Here is a 23,367-nt window from a genome sequence, read left to right on the forward strand (position 1 = left end):
TGTCAAATCTGAAGGCCATTTGTCTGTCTTGTGACTATTATTTGGTCCCATCACAGAGACAGAAGGAGAGCCAAATCAGTGACAGAAGCTTCTTTCCCTCCTTGAGTTTTCAAGTCAATAAAATGATGCTCCGTCCCACCACAGCCACATGCTAACTAGGAGACAAGCTGGTATATAGTCTGGCCTATAGAGTTATTCTATTTAGTATTGGATAGAACATCTAAGATCTGGTCAATAATGATTTTGGGGAAGGGAACATAAGAACATAGGAACATAGGAGAATTCTAGGCAAGCAATCACAGGGACCATAAGATGCCTAGCGATATATACCTTTAAGTAGACCAAAGTTCTTGCAACCCTTTATGAACACTTAATATTGCTCACATCCCACATCAAGCAGGGTTGTATGTGATTACCCTGGTCTAAATTTGTGCCTACCCATCCAGTCATCAAGACTTTGTTTGACCTGTAGTTTAAACTTATTCCATAGACTGTGATACACTGAGTTAGGATGCTATCTCTCCAGTGAGTCTTGTTTATTCATTGCTTTAAATTTCAGTCCCTAGTACAGGTTTTTGTAGAACCACTGTTTTTGTAAAGAAATACAAGGTCAAATAGGACTGAGTCTCATGGCTGAAGAAGTAAGAAACAGATTACCTTGGAGCAGCCAATTGGCTACTGGTGTAATGAGAGTTGTGCTAATCTACTGTGGCAACTGGAGGATTTAAGTCCTTTAATATATACAGTTTTTGTTTGTTAAAATTGCTGTGGCCTTCTTAGTTGAACAATAGGTTTTAATTTTTATATACCAATGTAGCATTGTGTTCGATTATGGGCCTGCTAAGGGAAGAGGGCAGTATTAAGATGGCTTCTTTAAAGCTTGAAGATATTCCCTTTGAAATTAACTAGACCAAAGAGAAGGATTTCCTGATTGTGAAAACATGATGATCCAATGAGACACAGTTGTGTTATGGGTCTACTTCAGAAGACAGACAAACCAAAAGACTGAATCCCAAAAGACTGAAAATTCAAAATACTAAACACATTTTTAATTCAGGGGGCAGAGCCTCCTGCACCCCTTATTTTGGTGGGGGGGGGGCTGTGCCCCACACACCCTCTGCTAGCAATATATACCAACTCCAAGATCGCACAACAGTAGAGAAGGGGCAAATTCCATCATTTAGTATTTTGCATTTTCAGTCTTTTGGGATTTAGTCTTTGTTTTTCAGTCTTCTGAAGTAGATCTATATTCTCACAGTACTACATATCCCAAGCAAATAAACTTTCTAATTTATTTTGTACATAAGTAGCACAGTCCCATGCATTAGATAACTTGGACTTCTTTCTTAGTCTTTTACCATGTAAAAGGAGTCACCAAAGTAGTGTATGTGCATTGCTGTATTCATGGATGTGTATCCATGCAGTGCCTCACAGAGCTATCCCCAGTCATTCACATGAGGACAGACTCAGTAACAGTGATTAAGTTTTGAATGAAACTGATCTGTCATTTTAGCTGTGGATTTATATGGCAGCCTTGTAGAAATAGTACCTTCTAGAAGTTCTGGTAAGATTTACTCCTGAATGGATAGGTTTCATCCTGAGGGTGGTACCTTAGGGAACAAACACTTAGAGTCAAGGAAATGTAACAAAATCATAACTCTAACTCTCACAAAAATTATTAAGGTATTATTTCTTATAAAACTAAGATATGTTTTATAGTTTCTTTCAAGTCAGGCAATCACTGGGCAAGCACAATTGTATATCAATTGTATATTATCTAATCAAATGACCAGAATAATAATGTTCACACTCAGAAAATGAGGCACTGCTTTCACTGTAAGAGACAACTCTAATGTATGCATTGAGGTAAGGTTGCATGATTCTTCCTATATGCATTTACTGATTCACTTTTTTCACTCTTTCATTCATTCTTCAATACCGACTTACCTAATTCATGATCTCAGGGGACCAAAATCCTTTTCTGACAATCATTGAGTAATGGACTCCAATCCTGTATGGGACATCAGTCTGTCTTAGGAAAAGCACATAAATACACACAGGAACACATACACACATACAGACATGGGCTCACATGCACACGCGCGCACACACACACACACACACACACACACACACACACACACACACACACACACACACACACACACACACATGCACAGGGAAACACACACATACATACACACACGCATACACACACACTTACAGACCACATGCCAGGCCACTGACAATTTACACAATAGCTACTTCAGCAGAGCTATGTCCTAGGATGTGGAAAGAAAATGGAGCACATGAGTGAAGCCCACATGGACACAGGGTGGATATGTATACTCTGTGAAATAGGATCAATATACATTCTCTGCACAGAAGGCATCTGATAGAGTAACTGAATTGGAGAGCCAAACACTGTGGAACAACAACAGTAATCGCCTATGAGTATGCCACCATATGTATGTATACATAGGTGCTGTTCTTCAGAACCAGACAACATATAACTGTGTTGCTTTGATCCATTTCAACTTTTTTACAGGTCAGGAGGATAGATGCATCTCTACAAGTGCATGTATCTTCTGTGTGTTAGTGTACTACAACATTTTCAAATTCAAACAGAATGTCAGTATTGTTTTACCAAAAATAAATGCTGTCACAAACCTTTTATAAAACTCGATATTTGTAAACCTAACAAAACATGTGATGTGAAATAGTGTACTCTCCTAGACATCTGTCTTCTCCAAAAACCCTCCTAATGCAGCAATTTCCTTATGCTATACTATTCTAGTTCTAGAATCTTCTTCCTGCTGTCATCTGCTCTGCAATTTAATTTCTCCACTTTTCTCTTCTTTATCCTAACCTCCATTATTCACCTCAATTAGTCACTTCATTTTTATTCATAGGTTCTTACTAGACAGGCATCCTGAATGAGCATATGCAGCCTAACCATGCAATCCCAGGAGTACATTTGTGAGCACTCATTCAAGTGCCAAGGCAAAGCTTGATAACGGCCATGACTTTCACTGTTTGGCATGCAAGACGATCTTGTTTAAGGAGTAGGGAAACGTCTTCTTACTTTGTGTGTAAGAAGAGTAGAAATTATACCTCTCAACCTGCAGACATTGCAAATAGTAATAAAGGCCCTTGAAAAGTAACTACATCAAGCCAAAAATCTATACATAAAAATAGCATAAAATATGAATACCAAATAGAACACAACTCTTAATGTTTTCAGCAGGAATGTGGGATACTACTTAGAACCACATTTAAAAAACACAGTCACAAAAAGATGGAAAAATATTAGCATATTATCAAAGAGAGTGTACAATCTCTAGAATTTAATGAACTGTATTACAAAATTATACTAAAGAAGGCTGTTTACTTTTGCTTTTGAAGTAGGGAGATCTATATGATAGGTGCCCTTTTTATTTAAATTATTGGTGCCATTAGTATCTTGACCATGTAGCCCTAAAAGTCATATGTGATAAGAATTCAGAAAATTATGTGAGGGGGAAAAGCAAGCCTGAAAATGGGGACATGCCTCCAGAAACAGGTACATCATATGCAGGCGCATAACAATCTCCATAACAGTTACATTTCTTCAAAATAGAAACAGTTGTGAGGCTTGATAGAAACACATCTCTGGCAGGTGCATATACAATTCGGTTTCATGGCCCTGATTTACAGGAACAGAGTTCTAATCCTTGAGTTACAGAGCCACATTGCTACATTTTGCTCATAAACTCTCTGTTCCTCCTTTACTTTGTCATATTTTGCCCAGTTCCTATATCACCAACATCTCAATGATAACAAATAATTTGAACTCTGTTTCATATAGTGATATGTTACAGACACTTGCACATTTTCAAAATATTTTAATTCCTCGTATTTCATTCACCCCTTTCCAAAGGTCAGATGTAGAAATAAGTATTTATTTGTTCAGTATGCTTTTCAGACATAAATGCTGAGCAAAAATAATAGTAACAAAAGAAAATTAATACTGCAGCACAGCAGTTCATATTTTAGCCTTGTTATTTATTTTTTCCATTTTTGTGAAGTCATCTGTACTGGCATTTGTTTAGTGCTGTTATGCAGTCTATGAAATTCCATAAAAGAGGAAATATATAATTACTGCAAAGATTGTAAGTAATCAGACCTATTAGTGTGAAAATATACTTTGGAAGGGTTTAATCAAAAAGTAGAAGCTATCATTCCCCCAGGCTGAAGCAACTTCAGAGTTCATTACTTTTTATAAGGGACAGCAGAGGGCAATGTCCCATGCATAAGGAGTTTGTGGACCTTTGCTCCCCAAGATTAACAACAACTTTGAAATTCATTTGAATGTGCTTTTCTTAATATGAGTAGAATTCATCTTACTGTCTTTCACAGCAACATAACAGAACCCATAACATGAAAATACATTGTAGGTAGAAATGTATTTTAAGCATGTCATTTTATCCAGATTAAAAGCAAAATTAAAAAAAAAATAGCTTGCTGACTTTTTGTACAGTATTTATGAATTCATACATATAAAGCACATTTTAATGAACTCCATATTTATTTAATCACATAAAGCATTTTGATGTAAATTGTCTAGTGTTTTAAATTATTACACAGAAAAAAACAAACTGTTAATGGGAAAGGATTTTACCTTGATGAATTTGTCCCCATTCTTTTTATTGTGTGACTGACGCACTATAGAATTACTCGCATCCAAAGTACAATGTAATAAATTTAAATGACAATAGAAATTAATTACACATATGTCCCAATAAACAAAATAGAGACTTACAGGAGAGTGAATATGTTTACCCACTCATTCTTTGAAATTGCCTTTCATCGCAGTAGCATTTGTAATTTGTCGTTGCAAAGAATTTTATTTTTTTATCTAGTCTATTTTGTTTGAGATTAAACAACGTGGCTGTCTTTTTTTTCACCAGAACAGAACAAAATTTTAAATGATTAGTCCACCTTGTAGGTCCTTCAGAAAACAGAAAATATGAGGTTTGTTTAAAAAAAGGTTTTAATGCACAATCCACAAACTGCATAAACACATAAACGCACTTGTATGTTTTTAAGTGTTTATTTCTTTATGTAATTTAAGGTTTTATTTTATACAACACTGTTTTCCTAAAGGAAGTGTTTTTTTTTAAATTTTTTATTATACAATGTGATTGGTTTATTCATATATGTGAGGGACTATATAAAGGGTATAATTTTATTCTAGATCATCTGATGAAGTCTTTATGAGGAGAGATGAAAACACTGGTGCTACAAGTGCATTTATGCAGTTTGTGGATTGTGCATTAAAACTTTTTTTTAAACAAATCTCATATTTTCTGTTTTCTGAGGGACCTACAAGGTGGATTCTAGATACAGTTTTGGTGCTTCTGCTTCACTTTTTTGTTTAAATGATTAATGCAACATGGTATGGAATGGAATGAAAGACTCAGCAGAAAGACATTAAAGATCTCCACATCCTGAATGATACATTCACACTCAAAGACTTGGATTCACAGACATTGGTGATGTGGGCTGGCTTATAGGGTTGGTGGTTGACTAGATGCTAAATGCTTTTACCTCATAGTCACAAGGTGTGGGGTTTGATTCTCACATTTGGTCACTGTTTGATTATTGGCTAGGTGTGTAGTAGTTTGCAGACTGCAGAAAAAAAACACCAGTGTGTTTTTAAGAATAAAGGAATTTTACGCTAAAAGTTGTGAGCGCCTACCTTTCCACCAGTGTGTTTTTTAGTTTGCAGATTGATTGTCTCATATTTACCTAAAAATCTATGAACAGTGCATACCAACATACACAGCTCAGGGATGGGTCCCATGGAATTAAATGCATCAGTTCCAGAGGGCATTGCAGACAGCATTTAGCACAGATAGGAAATCTGAATTATTCCTATGAAAACACATATTAAATAAAAAAAAAAAAAAAAACATTGCATGTAGTCAGGTGCTTGCCATCAGCATTGCTATGTGACTCATGTTACACACATACTGTACAGGCAACTATGTATTGTAGAGTGTGTCACATTCCATGTGACATTAGCAGAGTACTAATAAAGCACTTCACCCAAGAAAATGAAAGGGCCAAACCTCCTGCAGGAAAGCCTTTTGAGCTAGAATTCCAGTATATGCTTCTAGCTACATAAACAGCACCTAGCAATATATCACAGTGAACAGATGGCTGCAGTCAAATATGTCAGTGGCATTAAAATATATAAATATATATATATATATATATATATATATATATATATATATGCACCCCGCTATGAACGGATATGTCCCTGCCCATAAATTGTATATGTTGATTAATAACATGAGCCACACACCAAAACAAGTCTGCTTAAGTCACTGCATTGACAAAGTGTGTAGTAGTGCAGCTGTAGCATTTTCGTCTCACAGCAAGAGGTTCTCTGGTTTGATTCTTGGCTGGGGCGCTTTCTGTGTGGAGTCTGCATGTCCTCCATGCATTCATGTGGGTTTCCTACCATGTTAAAAGACATGCATCTGGAGCATTTTTCCCTGGGCCTCCACTGAAAATTGGCTTTGTTCCAAGTGGAACTTTCTCAATTAACAAACGTTAAATAAATAAGGTAAACGACAGTACAGAATAAAAGATAAAGGTCAATAAATAATAAGGTGAAGATAAACTGTAGTAGCACTATGATGAACAAATGATAATGCATAAATTTAGAAGTAACATGTATGTATCCTATGGCTGAAGTGCACATACATTGTAGGCAATATCTACAAAGGTCACAGAAGGGACAACTCCACAAGGACATATTTTTGGAGTTATTGAGTGACTGAAAAGAGCTGGGATATGGCACTTTGCAGTTACATATACCACAATGCAAATAGGCATGTATGTTGTACAATAATTTGCCAAATACCTGTCCATCTATCATGACATACAACATGCAAGCATGCACACATATTGCAATATAGCATATTAGTTAGTTAAGAACATAGGATGTGACATACAGTTACTTAAGTGACAAACAGTGAACTCTGTTTCCTTTAGAATTATACAGAAACATGGAACAGACTACAGTCAATGTTCACCAAAGACCATGCAACATAAGGGATGTGAACAGTGCATCACCTGCACCAATAAACATCACATTTCTTTACATATCCTACCTAGGACACACAACACATATGCAGAGAATAACAAAAGAAACAAGTCAGAAATAAACAGAGATGAATCAGGTTGTATGTCCATGAAAGACAACTTGGTACCTTCTCCTCTACCACCTCTTCCACTGTCATTTTCCCTTCTAATGCACTGCATATTCCTGTGATATTGCTAACAAGACCTTTGTCAGACCCTCTGCAAAGGCTGGTATTAGTTGTGCTAATATAGATTGTCAGAAGGTGAAGCAGACATTGAAGGTGTAATGTTCATCATACTAGAATCAACAATGAGCAGCAGGGGAAAAAGAAAGACCTGGCCTACCTGGATCATAACTAAGGACTGCACACCAGATGCCACTGCATACCATTGTACAATGATCCTGTTACAGGACAGACAGCAAATGCCATACTTCTTCTATAGATTGCAGGCATTCCATGACCATGTGACTGTAGTCCTTCATTGTTACATAACAGATTAAGAGCATCTGCAACAGTACTTTCTATCCATTTCTAATAGTGGACAGACTGCAGAACATGGCTGCTTACTGGTCTCCAGGGCATTAGTAAGGCTTCACACATTGCTAGCAGTTTGGCACATTGTCTCTTCACTGCTCACATAGCTAACTGTCATTAACTGGGTCAGTGAAGTACTGTACATATTACTTCAATTTAACCATGTCTGTGTGGAACATGCTCACTGCTGGTACTCCTTCATGCTCCATGACTTGGTGTTATGCTTTGTCCACCTGCTTTTGAACATTGATAATACTTTCTGCTTCTACATGCCTGTAAGCTACAAAGCATAATAATCACAACAGTGCATATCCCAGATCACCGTTGACCATGACAAGGTATTTGAATTAACTTGAATGTGCAGAATTACAATACACTGTTGTAAATGTCTTACAGACAAACTGCTGTCAAATACATGTACGAGTATGAAGGCCGCTATGCAGAATTCAGTGGCATACCATGACAGATGGATACACCACACCACAAAATGAACCACAAAGTACACGTGCACACACACACACACACACACACACACACACACACACACACACACACACACACACACACAGACACACACACCAAACCTACACACACTATATTATGTTGCTCAAAAGTGACCAGAAACACTACGAGGAAATATAAAGTTCATAGATTTTTACTTAAGCTGATGATCAGACAGATCATTTGTAGCCTAGTCACAAGATCCCAATTTGTCTGCATGATACAACATGAATAATTTTTACTTAATTTCATCTCTTTTCAATGAGGGTTTTAGAGACCAGATCAGGACTGAATTTATGGTTTCCCATCCACTTACTCAGTTTGCTCTTGGAGAGGGTTAGGATGCTACATTGCTTTGCTTCTAAAGGAAGTCAATTCCATAAAAGAGGGAATCTTTGAGAGAAATACTTATCTTGCCAGCAGATCATACTCATAGTGCCGCTGAAGTTTAGTTCCTTTAAGTATGTGTTTAATGTGTTTTTTTATATTTTGAGGATGTAGAACAAGTCACACGGAACTGGACCCTTTCAATGCTTTACAAGCAAGATAAAGGTCCACGCTCACAATTATGAAGGAAACAGACAAGAGAGAAAATATTTAAGGTGGTCTATGTAGCACAAGGAAGACATGATTAGGATTCTATGTCCTGCAGTCATTTGAATTGAGTCATATGTTTAGACAAGTACATAATGAAAGAGGTATTCCCAGGGATTCAATACACTCTGTATAGACTTAGCTCAAAGCCTACAATAGTTAATATGTTTGTGCAATGAGCAGCAGTGTTAATCACATATGCATGCTGCGCATTGCACTTAGATGAATACAAGTGAAGCTTTTGGCCAGCAGCCATGTTGCTGGCCAGAAAACCATGTAAAGCAGCATGAAGGCATACAGAACATGCAGACACGTTTACTATTAGCAAACCTGCTCTGTGGAATTTCACACACAGCCATAATGATCACCAGGCTAAAATTAATGCAATGAATACAATGGTAACCCATTACAGAGAAGTGTACTTAGTGCAATGTGCACTACAACATGTTTTGGCATAGTGAAATAAAGGATTTGTGGTGATCATCAAGAGTACATAGAAAGCAGTATAAATACACTAGTCTGTGGAAGTGTGCATATTGAAAAGGACCACAGGCATGATGAAGAAAGTGGAAGAGGATATGTGAGACATAGAAATGCATAACAGAAAAGGGCATGTCAATGAACATATACTCTAAAGATGACAGAAGCATAAAATTAGTCACATATTTACATAGCACAGTATATTTACATAGCACAGTATATTTATATCATCATACATTACAGTATATTATGTGACTGTCACACAAGGTTGCATATCAATGGAGATGATTGGTTGTGATATAAACATCCTGACATGATCACTGGAGAGTACATATAGCAAGGGCATGTGCATATTATGAAGATGTGCAAAATGAGCTGCTTGAATACTGCCAAAATGTTGTTATAGCTCTTAACCTATCAGGGGCACATAGCAGCAGGCTTATGGATAACATTATACAGAAGCAGGCACAATCATGGACAGTTTTAAAATAATACCACCATTAATCTCTGACATTGACATAACATTTGTGATTGTAAGTTATTAAACATGTTCTGCAGGAACACACTTGTACAACTGTAATGATTGTCAGTAATGTATAAGGGAATTCAACACACCTTCCTCAAAAAATGACCTATTTTTGGAGGTGTTAAGAGGAACAGTGTTACACCTTTAGTTTAAATTAGGAGCAATCCTGGCCAGCTGAAAGGTTTGCATGACACATAAGCCACAAACTACGCCTTCAAGAATAAAACCCATGCTAATAATGTTGTCAATGAGCTGTGTATTTACTGGGTGCATCACAGAAGAGTGTATCACACATGCATCTTGTAGAACACCTAGAAGGGAAGTCTGCACTGTCAACTCCTAATGGTTATATATCAGAAAGAATACTTATGTATGGCCAACAAGATGGGTGGGAGCTCACTCTGCCAAAAGTGATTCACTTGAGTAAAGCATCCCTGGATGACATAGGTGTTGACTGTACAGATAACAGCACCTAAACTACACACTATTATCAATATATTCCCTACACATAGCTGTGTTTTGCATGCATATGCCACACTTAATAGCAATGGGTATTGTCTGCAGCATCTGCAATATATGTGTGAATTAAGAAGTCATCGGTTATAATGAAGGGTACAACAGTATGTGAGATTGATGGCAATGCATCAGTTATGCCCATCTGCACTGAAACTACAGCGCTGCAAAGTCTAGTATTAATGAGCAAGGATGAGGAAGCTGTCACTGTGATATTGTTCATATACCAAACAATACATGGAGTACACTTTCTGTCGACACATGTCAAATGCAAGACGTGCTACACGATCACTGTCACCCTGACATTGGCATGGAAAACTTTATACTACCATGAAATCCTGACATGCATGCATATGTGTTCATTCAAAGTATCAAGTGGTAATACTGATGTGATGTACTGGTACACCCCTGATACTGTACAGTCACACTATAGCTGTACCCAGGATACAATTGAACTTTATAGGTTTGTAGGTGCATAGGAGAGAACTGGGTTAAAGTCCCAAGATCCCATAAAGACCTGGCCATATTTAACATGAGTTACTCAGTCTTCAATAACTACCTGAACAATGTTCACTTAAGTATGTGCCTATGCTGTGTTATCTAATACCAACTGCTTTTATCCATGAGGGAGGTGAACACAATAACAGGAATACAATCATGATTAACCATCCATTGACCTAGGCTGCATTTGAAGAAGGTCAGGAAAGGCTTTTGCTTTACATGAATGGTAACTATGTTCCTTAGAAGTGGTGGTATCTGTCAGATGTATGTATCTCTCCAGCATAATTTATTACGTCAGAGGCTAGGTTAACATCCTAGGAATGAATGAACCTCATGCAATTTGCATTAACAATATGTAACATTTCCATCAGGGTCAGACTGGAGGGTGTCCTGTAGGCCAAATATAGATCTATCCTTAGTAGTGTGTTGGACATATAATGCAGTGATAGGGCATTCATTCTTTCGCATATGACTTGTTGTTTACACAAAGTATCTTCATTGTGTGAAAACTCTGGTATTACTCCAGCTATTGCAGATGTGTGGTGAGGTTCATGCAAATGGGTGCATTATACTCAGCTGTTGGTGTGATGATGGCCAAATACAATGGCATTATAATGTCCTTTGATGTGGCCACATACTTATGACTTGTGCCACGTACAAGGGATTTGTTACCACTGTTGACACATGGTGGTCAAAGTTCCAATTATTGTCTACCTGAGTACTCAGATTATGTACCAATGGGTGTACGCACAGGGGTGTGCTCTCTATATTGCAATTAGCTTGGGTATTTGCTTTCCAAAAGGGAATAATTATGCTTTTGTTTTCATTTATTGTGTTTTCATGGGCCTGGCACCAATTACTTTTGTTCATTAATACTTTCTGCAGTATATCAATAGTGTGGGTGTATTCAGTAATTGTCGACAATTTGCAATCATCCACAAGTCTGGTAAAACAAAGGGTGTCTAAGTTTGTCTTGATTTCTGAGAATTAAATACTAAACAGGAAAGAGCTTTGTACACAATTCTGTGGTATGGCACTGGTCACTGGTCTCTTGCTATAGGTGAATTCACACACTTTGACAGCACGTGTCATGCCAGTGATCCATTTGTCTACCCATCTGGTGATGTAGGTGTTTAGGCCCAGTTGACACCGTTTCTCTATAATACCTAAATCTGGATTTGTGTCACATGTCTTGGCCAGGTCTAGTTAGGTGGAATGCATAGTCTGTCCTCCATCCATGCCCTTGGTGACATTCTTAAGGTAGCCAAACAGATTAAACAGAAATGGTGTATCCTTAATGAATCAAACAGGGGTTGGGTACACAGCAGATTACTTGTGTTCTTTTTGATGAAGTCTACGATTATTCCTTTGATTGTCTTACAGATAAGGTGAGTCAGGCTTATGGATCTATAGTTCCCTGGATCAGGTGATGGTCCGCCCCCTTGTTCAGATGAATACATTTTGCTGTATACCCGTCTGCCAGAACATAGGCTATCAAGAGGCTGGGGTTAAGTAAGGATCCAACTGTGTCTGCTAGGTCAGGTTGCAGGTTATTGAAAAGGCAACCTGGGATGTTATCAGGGCCGATCAGTGACATGTTTTTAGCCTTAGAGAGTGAACAGATGAACTCCTGTCTTGAGAAAAGAGTAATGTTTGCATGTATACCTTGGGTGATGTGCTGTGTGGACAGGGGAGTGAAGTTTGATCCAAATCTGTCAGCTAGCAGATTGTCTATTTCTTATGGTCTACCAGTAGACCTATCACCTACCAGTAGACACATCACCAGTGGCATACTGCAAGGATCTGTACTGGGCACTTTGCTATCTAGAATCTATGATTGTAAACTAGGCTTAATCACTTAGTCCTCCATTGATGTTAACATATTACAGGAGGGAATAACATAAATAAATGACTGGTGCCAAAGTCACAGTCTAAAACTAAATGCAAAGAAATGCATTATTATCTTATTTGGCAAAGTGGAATTCCCCACTAATTACAATATTGATAGCACTCCTCTAAGTTCAAACTCAGTGGTGTGAGATCTGAGAACACATGTCAACAGCACTCTGAACTTTGATCACCAGGTTTCCATGGTGTTAAGAAAAGCCTTCTACATTGTGCATCTCATAAGTAAAGGCATTGCATCCGGTCTAAGGATCTTATAACCCCACCTTACTTGACCCTAATCAGACCATTAATAGAGTACAATTCTCCCTTCTGCATGTATCTCACCAGACACCTGCAGCAACTGAAGAGACCAAAGAGATTTATCACTAAGAAGATACAGGGCCTCCAAACCATGAGCTACATGGATAGACAAAATGTGTTGTCACTGTATTCTGTATCATATAGGCTAATGAGAGGCGACTTGTGCCTGGCCTACAGGGCAGTCTTTGATGCAGACCTGATGGAAATGCTGCATATCCACAAATCAAATGGCGGTAGAGTCACTCACTCTAGGGATCTCAACCTTGCTAGTAAAATTAACAGAACATGATGGAGAAACAGATATGTCTCCCAGAGATTGATGTTGCTCTGGAATAAGCTTCCAATTCATGTGAATCAAAGCTCTTCAATGACCTATTCAAGTGCAACCTGGACAAATGGATGGGTAACTGCAATTTCACCCCTGGGGACATGCCTCCAAAAACAGGTACATCATATGCAGGCGCATAACAGTCCTCATAACAGGTACTCCTCAGGACAGGGGTAGTCACTGCTGATCTGTAAAGTACATCCATCTAACAAAGGACAATTGGGGCAATGCAGGATTAACATGGCTAGGCCACTAGCCTAGTAACTTCCTATGAATCTATGAGTATGGGTGGTGCCATCCACAAATAGCTCTGCTCTTAGTTGTGTATTCCCCTTAACATTTTGCACTTATTTAAAATGATTTGTGATACCTCCTAATACAGCCTTGGGTATGCATCACATACCACATGGTGGAAGTGTTCACACAATCATACAACTCTACCTATGTCATGTAATTGCATCAATTACACATCATGTGCCTATATATTTTTTATTGGAAAGCTTTGTGTTAGGGCCCTGATACCATATATGGACACATTACAAATGAGGCGAATATGTTTCATGCAGAGCAATTACTGACACAAATGCTGACAGCCCCATAATGCTGCTGGGGACCACCTCAATAATCCATATGAATAGCAACACAATTGTGCATACAATGAATTCACCAAGGTTGCAATTGAATCTGAACTAGTTTTATGTTTGTGTATATAACAGCATTATAATGTGTGGATGAAACAAGACTTTTGTGTCCATGTAATCAGTATGACATTATACTGATATATTTCACAGAACATTTAATGATTGTAAGTATACACATGCACACCTGTGCCATACTCCAAGAGTCACTGTGATGGCTGAATGAGAACTGTGTAGAATATTGATATACTCTACTAAAAAGCACATGCATTAGTAAGACAACTATATACATTGCAGGATCCCATGTCAACAGTTCTGAGGAGACATATTAATACAGCTTTCATGGAAGGAACAAGTAATCAAATGCTAGCAGTGGCCATCAATACATTACCTCATATCACAGATTGGAGCACACTGTTTTATGGCTACTATAACCACACCTCAACATAGCACATGTAGATGAAGGCAACATTAATATGTGCAATGTTCATAGGGTCATAGGAAACTACAAGGCTAATGGGCAGCATCATGTAAAATATTAGCCATTATTATGCCATTTGAACAATTGCTGTATATATGATGGAAGATAGTAAGGGTATGTGTGTGTATGTGGTTGATTGTATTACATACTGACTCTTTCCATATGTGACTTATGCATCATCCCATGACAAAATTAACATTCACACATCCAGGGGTCTGGAGATGGCTTGCAAAGGGCCATGGAAGGGCTCTGCTTCATGATGTGTGTCTGCATCTTTGAGATGATGACATCCTCCAGTCTTCTGTAGAAAGGATGTTATGTGCAGAGATGGAATAAGCATATGTTGGATTCTCGGTGCTACATTAAAGGTCCTCCAGCATGGAGGTCAAAAGAAAGATTCAAAAGTTCATACAGTCACCGTAATATACTACTGGCCAAACACACAGTACTTGGCTGAGGTCACATTCAAACATTAAATGTGTGTAGGTATAAAAGCTGGATTCCATACATTGTAAGACTAACACCACCACATATGTCTGACTTTAACAGTGTCAGGGTACTTTACTGGAGCTGATATCATCATTTTATGCTAAGAAGAAGATGTTTGGAAGAGTGTCTGACATTGATGTGGAGTCATATCTCAGTGTAAAATTGTCTCCAAAACATTATTTGGATGAACACCCACTCAAGTTGACTGCAGTAAGTTTAGGACCTCTACCTACCTATCTACAGGTCATAGTATTTAACATAAGCACCACGGCACAAGTCTGACTTTCATACTATCAGATAACACTTTATAGCAGATAACATCATCAGTGTGAGCTGAGAAAAAAATGTTAGGAGTGTCTCACACGCTGCTCTAAAACTGTCTCCACAATGACAGCTAACTGAACACAAATATACACACAGGGAGATTAGAACCCCTACCTACATACCTGTCACAGTGCTTAATGCAAGTGCCACAGTACGAGTCTAACTTTCCATAATAGACTGCACTTTATAGCAGATGATATAATCAGTGTGTGTTGAGAAAATGTTAGGAGGAGCTTCTCATGCACTGCTCTAAAAATAGTCTCTACGATGATAGCTAACCAAACACAAATATACACACAAAGCTTGACTGCAGTGAGATTAGAACTCCTACCTACCTGCACAACACAGAACTTAATGTAAGTGCCACAGCAAAAGTCTGACTTTTTCTCTGTTGCAGAACACTTTATAGCAGATGACATCATCAGTGTATGTTTGGAAGAACATGTTGGGCGGCCTGTATGAAATGATAGTGTAGTCAGCTACAACTGTAACATTTTTTGTTTTTCATGAAGCTTGATTGCTGACAGTATGATACAGACTCATGGTCTTCTGATTACACACACACGCATGTCAATGGCAGTGATATTAGAACCTCTGGCTAACTAGTTACACAAGCTAGACAATGCAATAGTTAATGCAGGTACCACGACACATGTCTGACTCATACTGCTGCAGAGCACTTTATAGCAGATGATATTATCAGTGTATGTTTGGAAGAAGATGTTGGGAGACCAGCATGAAATGGCTGTGTAGTTATGTATGACTGTAGAACTTTTTCTTCTCCATGAGACTTGATTGCTGACAGTAGGACACAGACTCATGCTCTTCTGACTATGCACAACACACTTTCCCATACAGATACACGCACACTTTGGCTGTTGTGGTAACTAAACCCCTACATATTTTTCCCATCTGCAGAACATATTAGTTAATATCTGTGCTATTATTGAAGTCTGATTTTTCCTTGTCATAGTAGTCTTTATAGAGGATGACATCATTATTATATGATGCAGGTAATATATACTGTTATGAGACTCCTGTGCAAAGTATGGACTTTGGATTTTCTGTTTTGCTTGCAATGTGCTGATATACTTCAAAAGACAGCTTCTTAAACTAAATGCAATAAGCTGTCATGAATGCTTGTTAGGGAACTGAGACATACATGCACCTGTTTCTCAATATGCTTTGGACATTACACAATTATAGTCACACACACACAAACATTCTGTGAACAGTATATATGTAAGTACAAAAAACAACCTCCTTCTTGCCACGCTTCACTGATAAAAACAACACTGACCCAAGACTAATCAAGATGTTCCCCGTATTTTTCGGGATGAACCAGTTGTTTTTTCGAATGCCAATACTAATGGTTTGGCAGGAGCTCAGGGGGGCTCCCAAAGGACTATAGAGCAATATCTGAATGGCTCTTCTCAGATTTCGGGTATGGTGCCCAAAAAATCATTTATCGGATGTACCTGTGGGTCCATTATTTGATGTTTTTGTTAGGGAAAGAGCAAAGAGGATGCCTGACCCTTTTATTTCTGTGGGGCAGACTGTGAATGTTATACCTTTGGATATGAGAGAGCAATGTGAAAAATATGAAAGATTGTTGGAAAAAAAATCTAAAACATATTTCAACATTTTGGGCTTGCAAAGATATATAGAGTTGGACATTACTCCTAAGGGTCTGAGGTTTTTCAAGAGTCCCAGTACTCCTTTTGATCTGAATTGTCCATTGGATAAACAGTTTAAAGAACGTTGGTTCCAGGCAGCACGTAAATGTGTAACGGAATGGTTGCACATTTTATTGGAGAGGGACCAAATTAAACATAAACTGAAACAAGAGTTGGCGGTTCTGTCTCAATCTATTAGTAACTCTTTGGGGGCTCAAGGCATTAAGAGCTTCTTGGACAGAACTAATAAAAATCTGATTCTGTTAGAAGCTGAGCTGGTAGAACAAAAAAAGTCCAAATTAAAAAGGGACATTCATGAGTATGAGGCGGGACTTGCATTCACCTATTCAGCCAACCGGAAGACCGGTAACCGGAAACGTCATCATGTTAAGTTTAAAAAAAGCGCCTCTGCTTCTTTTGTTTCTTCAGGGGATGAGAGTCATTATGAGACTGATGTGAGCGATGAGTTTCCAGTGCTGCCACAACCGGGAAGACCAGCGTAACATGCACGTACTTTTCGGAATCAACAAGAACAACTTCAGTCACATCAACAGGATCGACAGGGACAGAAACGGACAAGGAATACTGAACCAGACTTTGGCGACATGGGGAAGGACTATAGGGGGGATTACAAGCAAAGGCAATATAAAGGACATTATTTCAACAAAAAATTTAAATGGTGAGTCATGTAATACTACAGGTTTACTTGTCAATCTTTCATGTTGCAATTTGACACAGGAACAAATTTCTGTTTTAAATTTGGGACTCAAGTTTGTGCCCACTGTCTTGCCAAGGGCACATGTAGTTAGGCAGGAAATGTTTAGATTTTTAAGAAAATTTTTTTTAAAAAATCATTTCGCTAGAATTGTGGAAGTTAATGATGATGGTAGAAGTGATTCCATGAGTCATGAATCTGATGAAAGTTTTTTCTCTTGTTTGGATGTAACAGAGGCAATGGATGCTGTTGGTATAGGGGATATTATGTCTTGCTATGTAACAAATGCGATTGATGTGACATGTATTCCCACTTTTAATAAGTTTATACCTCCTTTTGACAATCCACGTGTCTCACAATTCGAGGCAATGTTAGGATTTGGAGGTGAGAATATTTGTGAGTCCGTGTTGTTAAATAAAAATTATATTAGGTATAATTTAACCTTGAAGGAATGGAAGGCACTAAAGTCTTTGGAAAAAAGGAAAGATATAGTAATAAAGCCTTCCGATAAAGGGAATAAAATTGTAGTTATGAATGCAGCTCAGTATTTTAATATGTGTATGCAGCATCTGAATAATGCCGAGGTATATGAAAGGTGTAATATTGGGGATTATAAAAAAGCAGTGGTCGAATATGAACAAAAGCTTGATAGTTATGTTCGGAAAGGCCTCTTTTCTGAAAAAGATGTTAGGGATAAGTTGGTTCATTGTAATAGTGAAGTAGCTTTCTTTTTCTGTCTGCCAAAAATACATAAAAGTATGACAGATCCTCCGGGCAGGCCCATTATTTCAGCTTGTAAATATTTTTTACATAATATGGGCTTATTACTACATAGAATTTTATTGCCTTATGTTAAAGCTTCTCCTGTTTACATCCAGGATAGTTCAGATTTGTTGAAAAGAATCTCCCCTCTAAGATGGAATGAGAAAAAAAAATTTCTGGTACCTGATGTAAGGAGTTTGTATACCTCCATTAAGCATATAGATGGTCTAAGAGCCATCCATTATTTTTTGGGCAACTGCCCTTTTGTTAGTTTTGTAGTGGAAATGATTAATTTTTGTTTGAAAAATATATTTTTTTCATTTTAATAATGAATTGTTTAGACAACGACAAGGCACGGCCATGGGGGCAGCATTTGCCCCCATGTATGCTAATCTTTTTATGTATTTTTTTGAAACTCAATTTTTATTTAAGTTAAATTTTATGAAACAATATGTTGATTTTTATTTTCGATACATAGACGATTTAATTTTTGTGTGTGATGGAGTTTTAGATGAGGTGGATCATTTTGTATCACAGATGCATGATAATCCATTTGGTCTATCATTTGATGGACTACAAAAGGGGAGTAAGGTGATATATTTAGATTTGGTTCTGGAAGGGAATTTGGATGGTAATATTTCCTATACTGTTCATAGGAAATTTATGGATGGGAATCAGTACCTCCATGCTTCCAATTGCCATCCTCCCCATGTTTTGAGAGCTTTACCATATGGGGAGTTACTTCGTATTTTCAAGTTATGTAGTGATAAGGATGTGTTAGAGAGGGAACTAGTACAGACTAGGAACATGTTTTTGAATAGGGGCTATAACTCTGATATTTTGAAAGAGGCTGAAATTAAAGTTTGGGAAAAGTTACATAAAGTCACTAGAAGGAGAAGTAGTAGACCAGGTTTGTATGGTCCACCGACTTTTGTTAGTGAGCAAATTAACCAAGATGATGTAGACACAATATATTATGTGTCAGTATATAACATCAAAAGTGACGAAATGAGGTCTTTAGTGGAATATTATTGGAACTATCTATTAGAAGACAGGTTTTTGGCAAGTATTTTACCACATAAGCCCCTTTTTTCATATAGAAGGGGAAGGAACTTGAAGGATATGGTGGTACACGGTAAATTTAGTCTACCAGTAGTGGACATACCCAATTTTTTGGTTACAAAAGGGACTTTAAGTTGCAATAAATGTAATGTTTGTAAGCATGTTGTAAAAACTTTTGATAATATAAATGGACTCAAATTTGAACCCAGAGATGTATATTCTTGTAGAAGTAAAGGGGTTATTTATGTATTGAGATGCCCCTGTGCCCTATTTTATGTAGGGGAAACAAAGAGAGAATTTCGTGTCAGATTTATGGAGCACTTGAGAGATGTTAGGAATAGAAGGGAAGATAAAACAATTTCTTTACATTTTAAAATGTTTCATGATAGCGATGTCTCAAAATTAAAGGGTACTGTTTTAGAAACAGTGGATTGTATCTGTGGAGATGAAAATTTGTTAAAACAAAAGTTGACGTACAAAGAAAGTATTTATATTTTAAAGTATAAGACTCTTGTACCTAATGGTCTTAATAATGACCTTAATTGGAAATGTTTGCTTTAAATTTTAATTATTTTATTGATTAATTGATGTTAATTAAGTGGGGTGTGTATATAAATATATGTGCTTATGTTTGTTACTGTTTGATACTCTTTAAAGGTGGTTTCACCGAAGCGCTAGAGAGAGAGAGAAAAGAATAAAAGTTCTAAACTTTCCTGCCTTGTTTTTCATCTTTATACCACAGTCGGTGGTGTTGGGTCAGTGTTGTTTTTATCAGTATATATGTAAGTGTTGATGTGTGTGTGTTCATGTTGTGATGAATTGATGTCCACAGTAAGACATGTATAAGACAATCTCAATGCCTATTGTCAGTATAAAGCTTTAAATAATGTACCAATGCAGCTGTGATATTTATTTTTGTAGTGTAGTTGATATTAGACATAGCACTGACACATCCATTTTCAAGTGCATGGGTGCACAGCACACATGAGTCTGAGTAAATATGTGTTCTGTCAATAAAAACTCCCTTCCCTCTGGTTATGTTTTTACATGGATATTGATGGGATGAAGAGTAACTGGGCAATAAACATAATAATAGATGCAAAATACCTCTTTACATAGTGCACCACTGAGCAACTGGTTTGCTCAAATGATGACAAAGTCATTGAGCATGCGAGATTCATGTTTAATGAATACAACTTGAATTTTGGGAGTAGTTATGCATATATTCTATGGAAGAAATAGCTGACAGATACCATGGTGTTCATACTGTAGTTTATATTGTAATTGTTGTGTCATAACTTTTATGACATTAGGAGCGATTGCTATTGCTGTCCCCATTTATGTGGAGTTAAACGATGAGCAGACATGGTGCTTTGCTTAAATGGGAAAATAGTAATATTAACAGTACAAGCAAAAAATGATTGATTTCAACAATTGGCTAAGTTTCTGATGTCATTCTAAGGGGATCCAGTATCTGTCTGCCTGGGATGACATGATTGACAGACCTTGATGCATTGCCAGAGATGGCCTGCATCTGTCACCCCTGGGCTTCTGGATGCTGGCTAAGGCTCTTGCCACCCCTATAGTACCTTTGTTAGGTGGTGTTCCAAAGACCAAATTACCACCATAACAGCTACAAACAAATTCAATCTGAGGGTCATGCTGCTCAACGCTAGAAGTCTAAATCTCAAAATGCACTCACCTGAAGCATTCCTTAAAATGGAGAACATCGACATTTGTGCTGTAACAGAGACCTGGTTCAAGGCAGCAGAAAGCATCCCTGGACTACCAGGCTAAAACTTATTCCACATCTTTTGGCTCCAAACTTGGACCGAAGCTCCAAAGGCAGTGGTGTTTCCATATTCATAAAGGATGTGCACACCTCCAGACTGGTAGCCCAATATAACACATCAGAGATATTTCAGGTGCAGCTAACATTGGGTAAGACAGTGATTCAGGTCATAGCCTGCTATAGGTCCCCAACCATGTCCCAAGACTGACACTCCACGTTTCTAAGCACCCTGGAGAATATTAGGGTCCAACCTAACACTCTCATACTGGGTGACTTCAACTACCCCTCCATTAACTAGAAAAACTACTCATGTACCAATACACTTGCCCAACGTTTCCTGGAAATCATTCGTTCTTACGCCAAATAGAGGTAGTAACATCCTTGACCTGGTCATTACTAACATGGGCGACCATTGCTCTACACCAATAGTCAACTCCTCCCTGGTTAGATACGACCACAAACTAATCACCTTGGAAATCCTCATCCCTTCCACCCCCCCCCCCCCCACAAAGGAAACCACCATGAAAAACTTCTCCAAAGCTAACTTTGGGTTCCTAAAAACAGAGGTGACTAACTTCACGGCACCCATACAAATGGAGAATAGCTGCATGACTGCCGGATCATACCCCAATGCACAGTATGAACATGTACCCAAATGCATGGATCTTGTCATACCCAATAGAACCAAGACACTCTCCTACAAAAAAGGAAGCCAATCTTGTGGCCCCCCGCCATAAACAAACTACAACAGAAGGAGGAAACTGGAAAGCCTCCCTTATCAGCCTCAACAAGAAGTTGAGATCCCTTATTGAATCCTCTAAAGCTAGCTATGAAAACATAATTGCAGCAGATAGTAAATACAACCACAAGGCCTTCTATAGTTATGTAAAGAATCTCCACGGCAATACCCAGATTTGCTCTGAGCTACTGCACAATGGTACCTTCTATAGAGAGCCAACAGATATTGCCAATAAACTGGCCAACAGATTCAGTGCCAACTTTACCCCTCCCCCCAAAGGACCAATCACAATACCAGTAGACTGCCAGGCACCCAGTATTACTGCTGCTCAGGTTAAAACAGCACTGCTCAAGGCCAAGAATACAGCTTCTATGGGACCTGACAATATGCCTGGCTGTGTTCTACATGAACTACAGAGTGAACTGGCACCTCAACTGTGTGCCCTGTTCAATCACAGCTTCACCTCAGGCTTTGTCCATATCAAATGATGCACTGTTGCAGTCATCCCTCTCCACAAAGGAAGAGCAACTACAGACCCTGGGAACTATCGCCACATCAGCCTGATGAGTCTGATATGCAAAGCTATGGAATGCATCATCATGGAGTTAATAAACACAGATATATGGAATCTCCAAACTCTGGATCTCACACAGTTTGGTTTTGTGAAGGGTAGATCATGCCTGTTTAACTTGGTCAACTTCTTTGAGTCAGTCACCAGAGCTATGGATGAAGACAAGGTGGTTCATATAACCTACCTTGATCTGGCCAAGGCCTTTGATACCATTTCAACTCAGGAATCATAGAACAACTCAGTAAGGTAGGCATCAACCCCTATATCACTAGATGGGTTGCAAACTAGCTCACAGATAGAACACACAGTGTGAAAGTAGCTGACTCCAAGTCAGACTGCTGTCCAGTCATGAGTGGAGTCCCTCAGGGTTCAGTCTTGGGTCCTCTTCTGTTTGGTATCTACTTCTCTGAAGTCCAGGCCAACATGAAGAGACTTTCTGACAAAGTTTGCAGACAATTGCAAGCTGGGAGCTACTATTAACTCCCCAAGTGATGTTGACATCCTACAGAAAGGCCTCACTGAGACCAATGACTGGTGTCAGAACCATGGACTTAAGCTCAATGCCAAAAAAGTTGTTGTCATCACCTTTGGGAAAAACCTAGTTCCCATAAATAACCACATTGATGGTAGTCCACTGAACACAGAAGGCATTATAAGAGATCTGGGAACACATGTTGACAGCAACCTCTCTATTGAACACCACGTTGCTACTGTGGTCAGAAAGTCCTTCTGTGTGGCACATCTCATTACTAAGGGTTTTGCATCCAGGAAGAAAGAGATCACTGTCTTCTTTT

This window comes from Protopterus annectens, chromosome 1.part2 (assembly GCF_019279795.1).
Source record: "Protopterus annectens isolate FY-2018-M chromosome 1.part2, PAN1.0, whole genome shotgun sequence".
Lineage (NCBI taxonomy): Eukaryota > Metazoa > Chordata > Ceratodontiformes > Protopteridae > Protopterus > Protopterus annectens.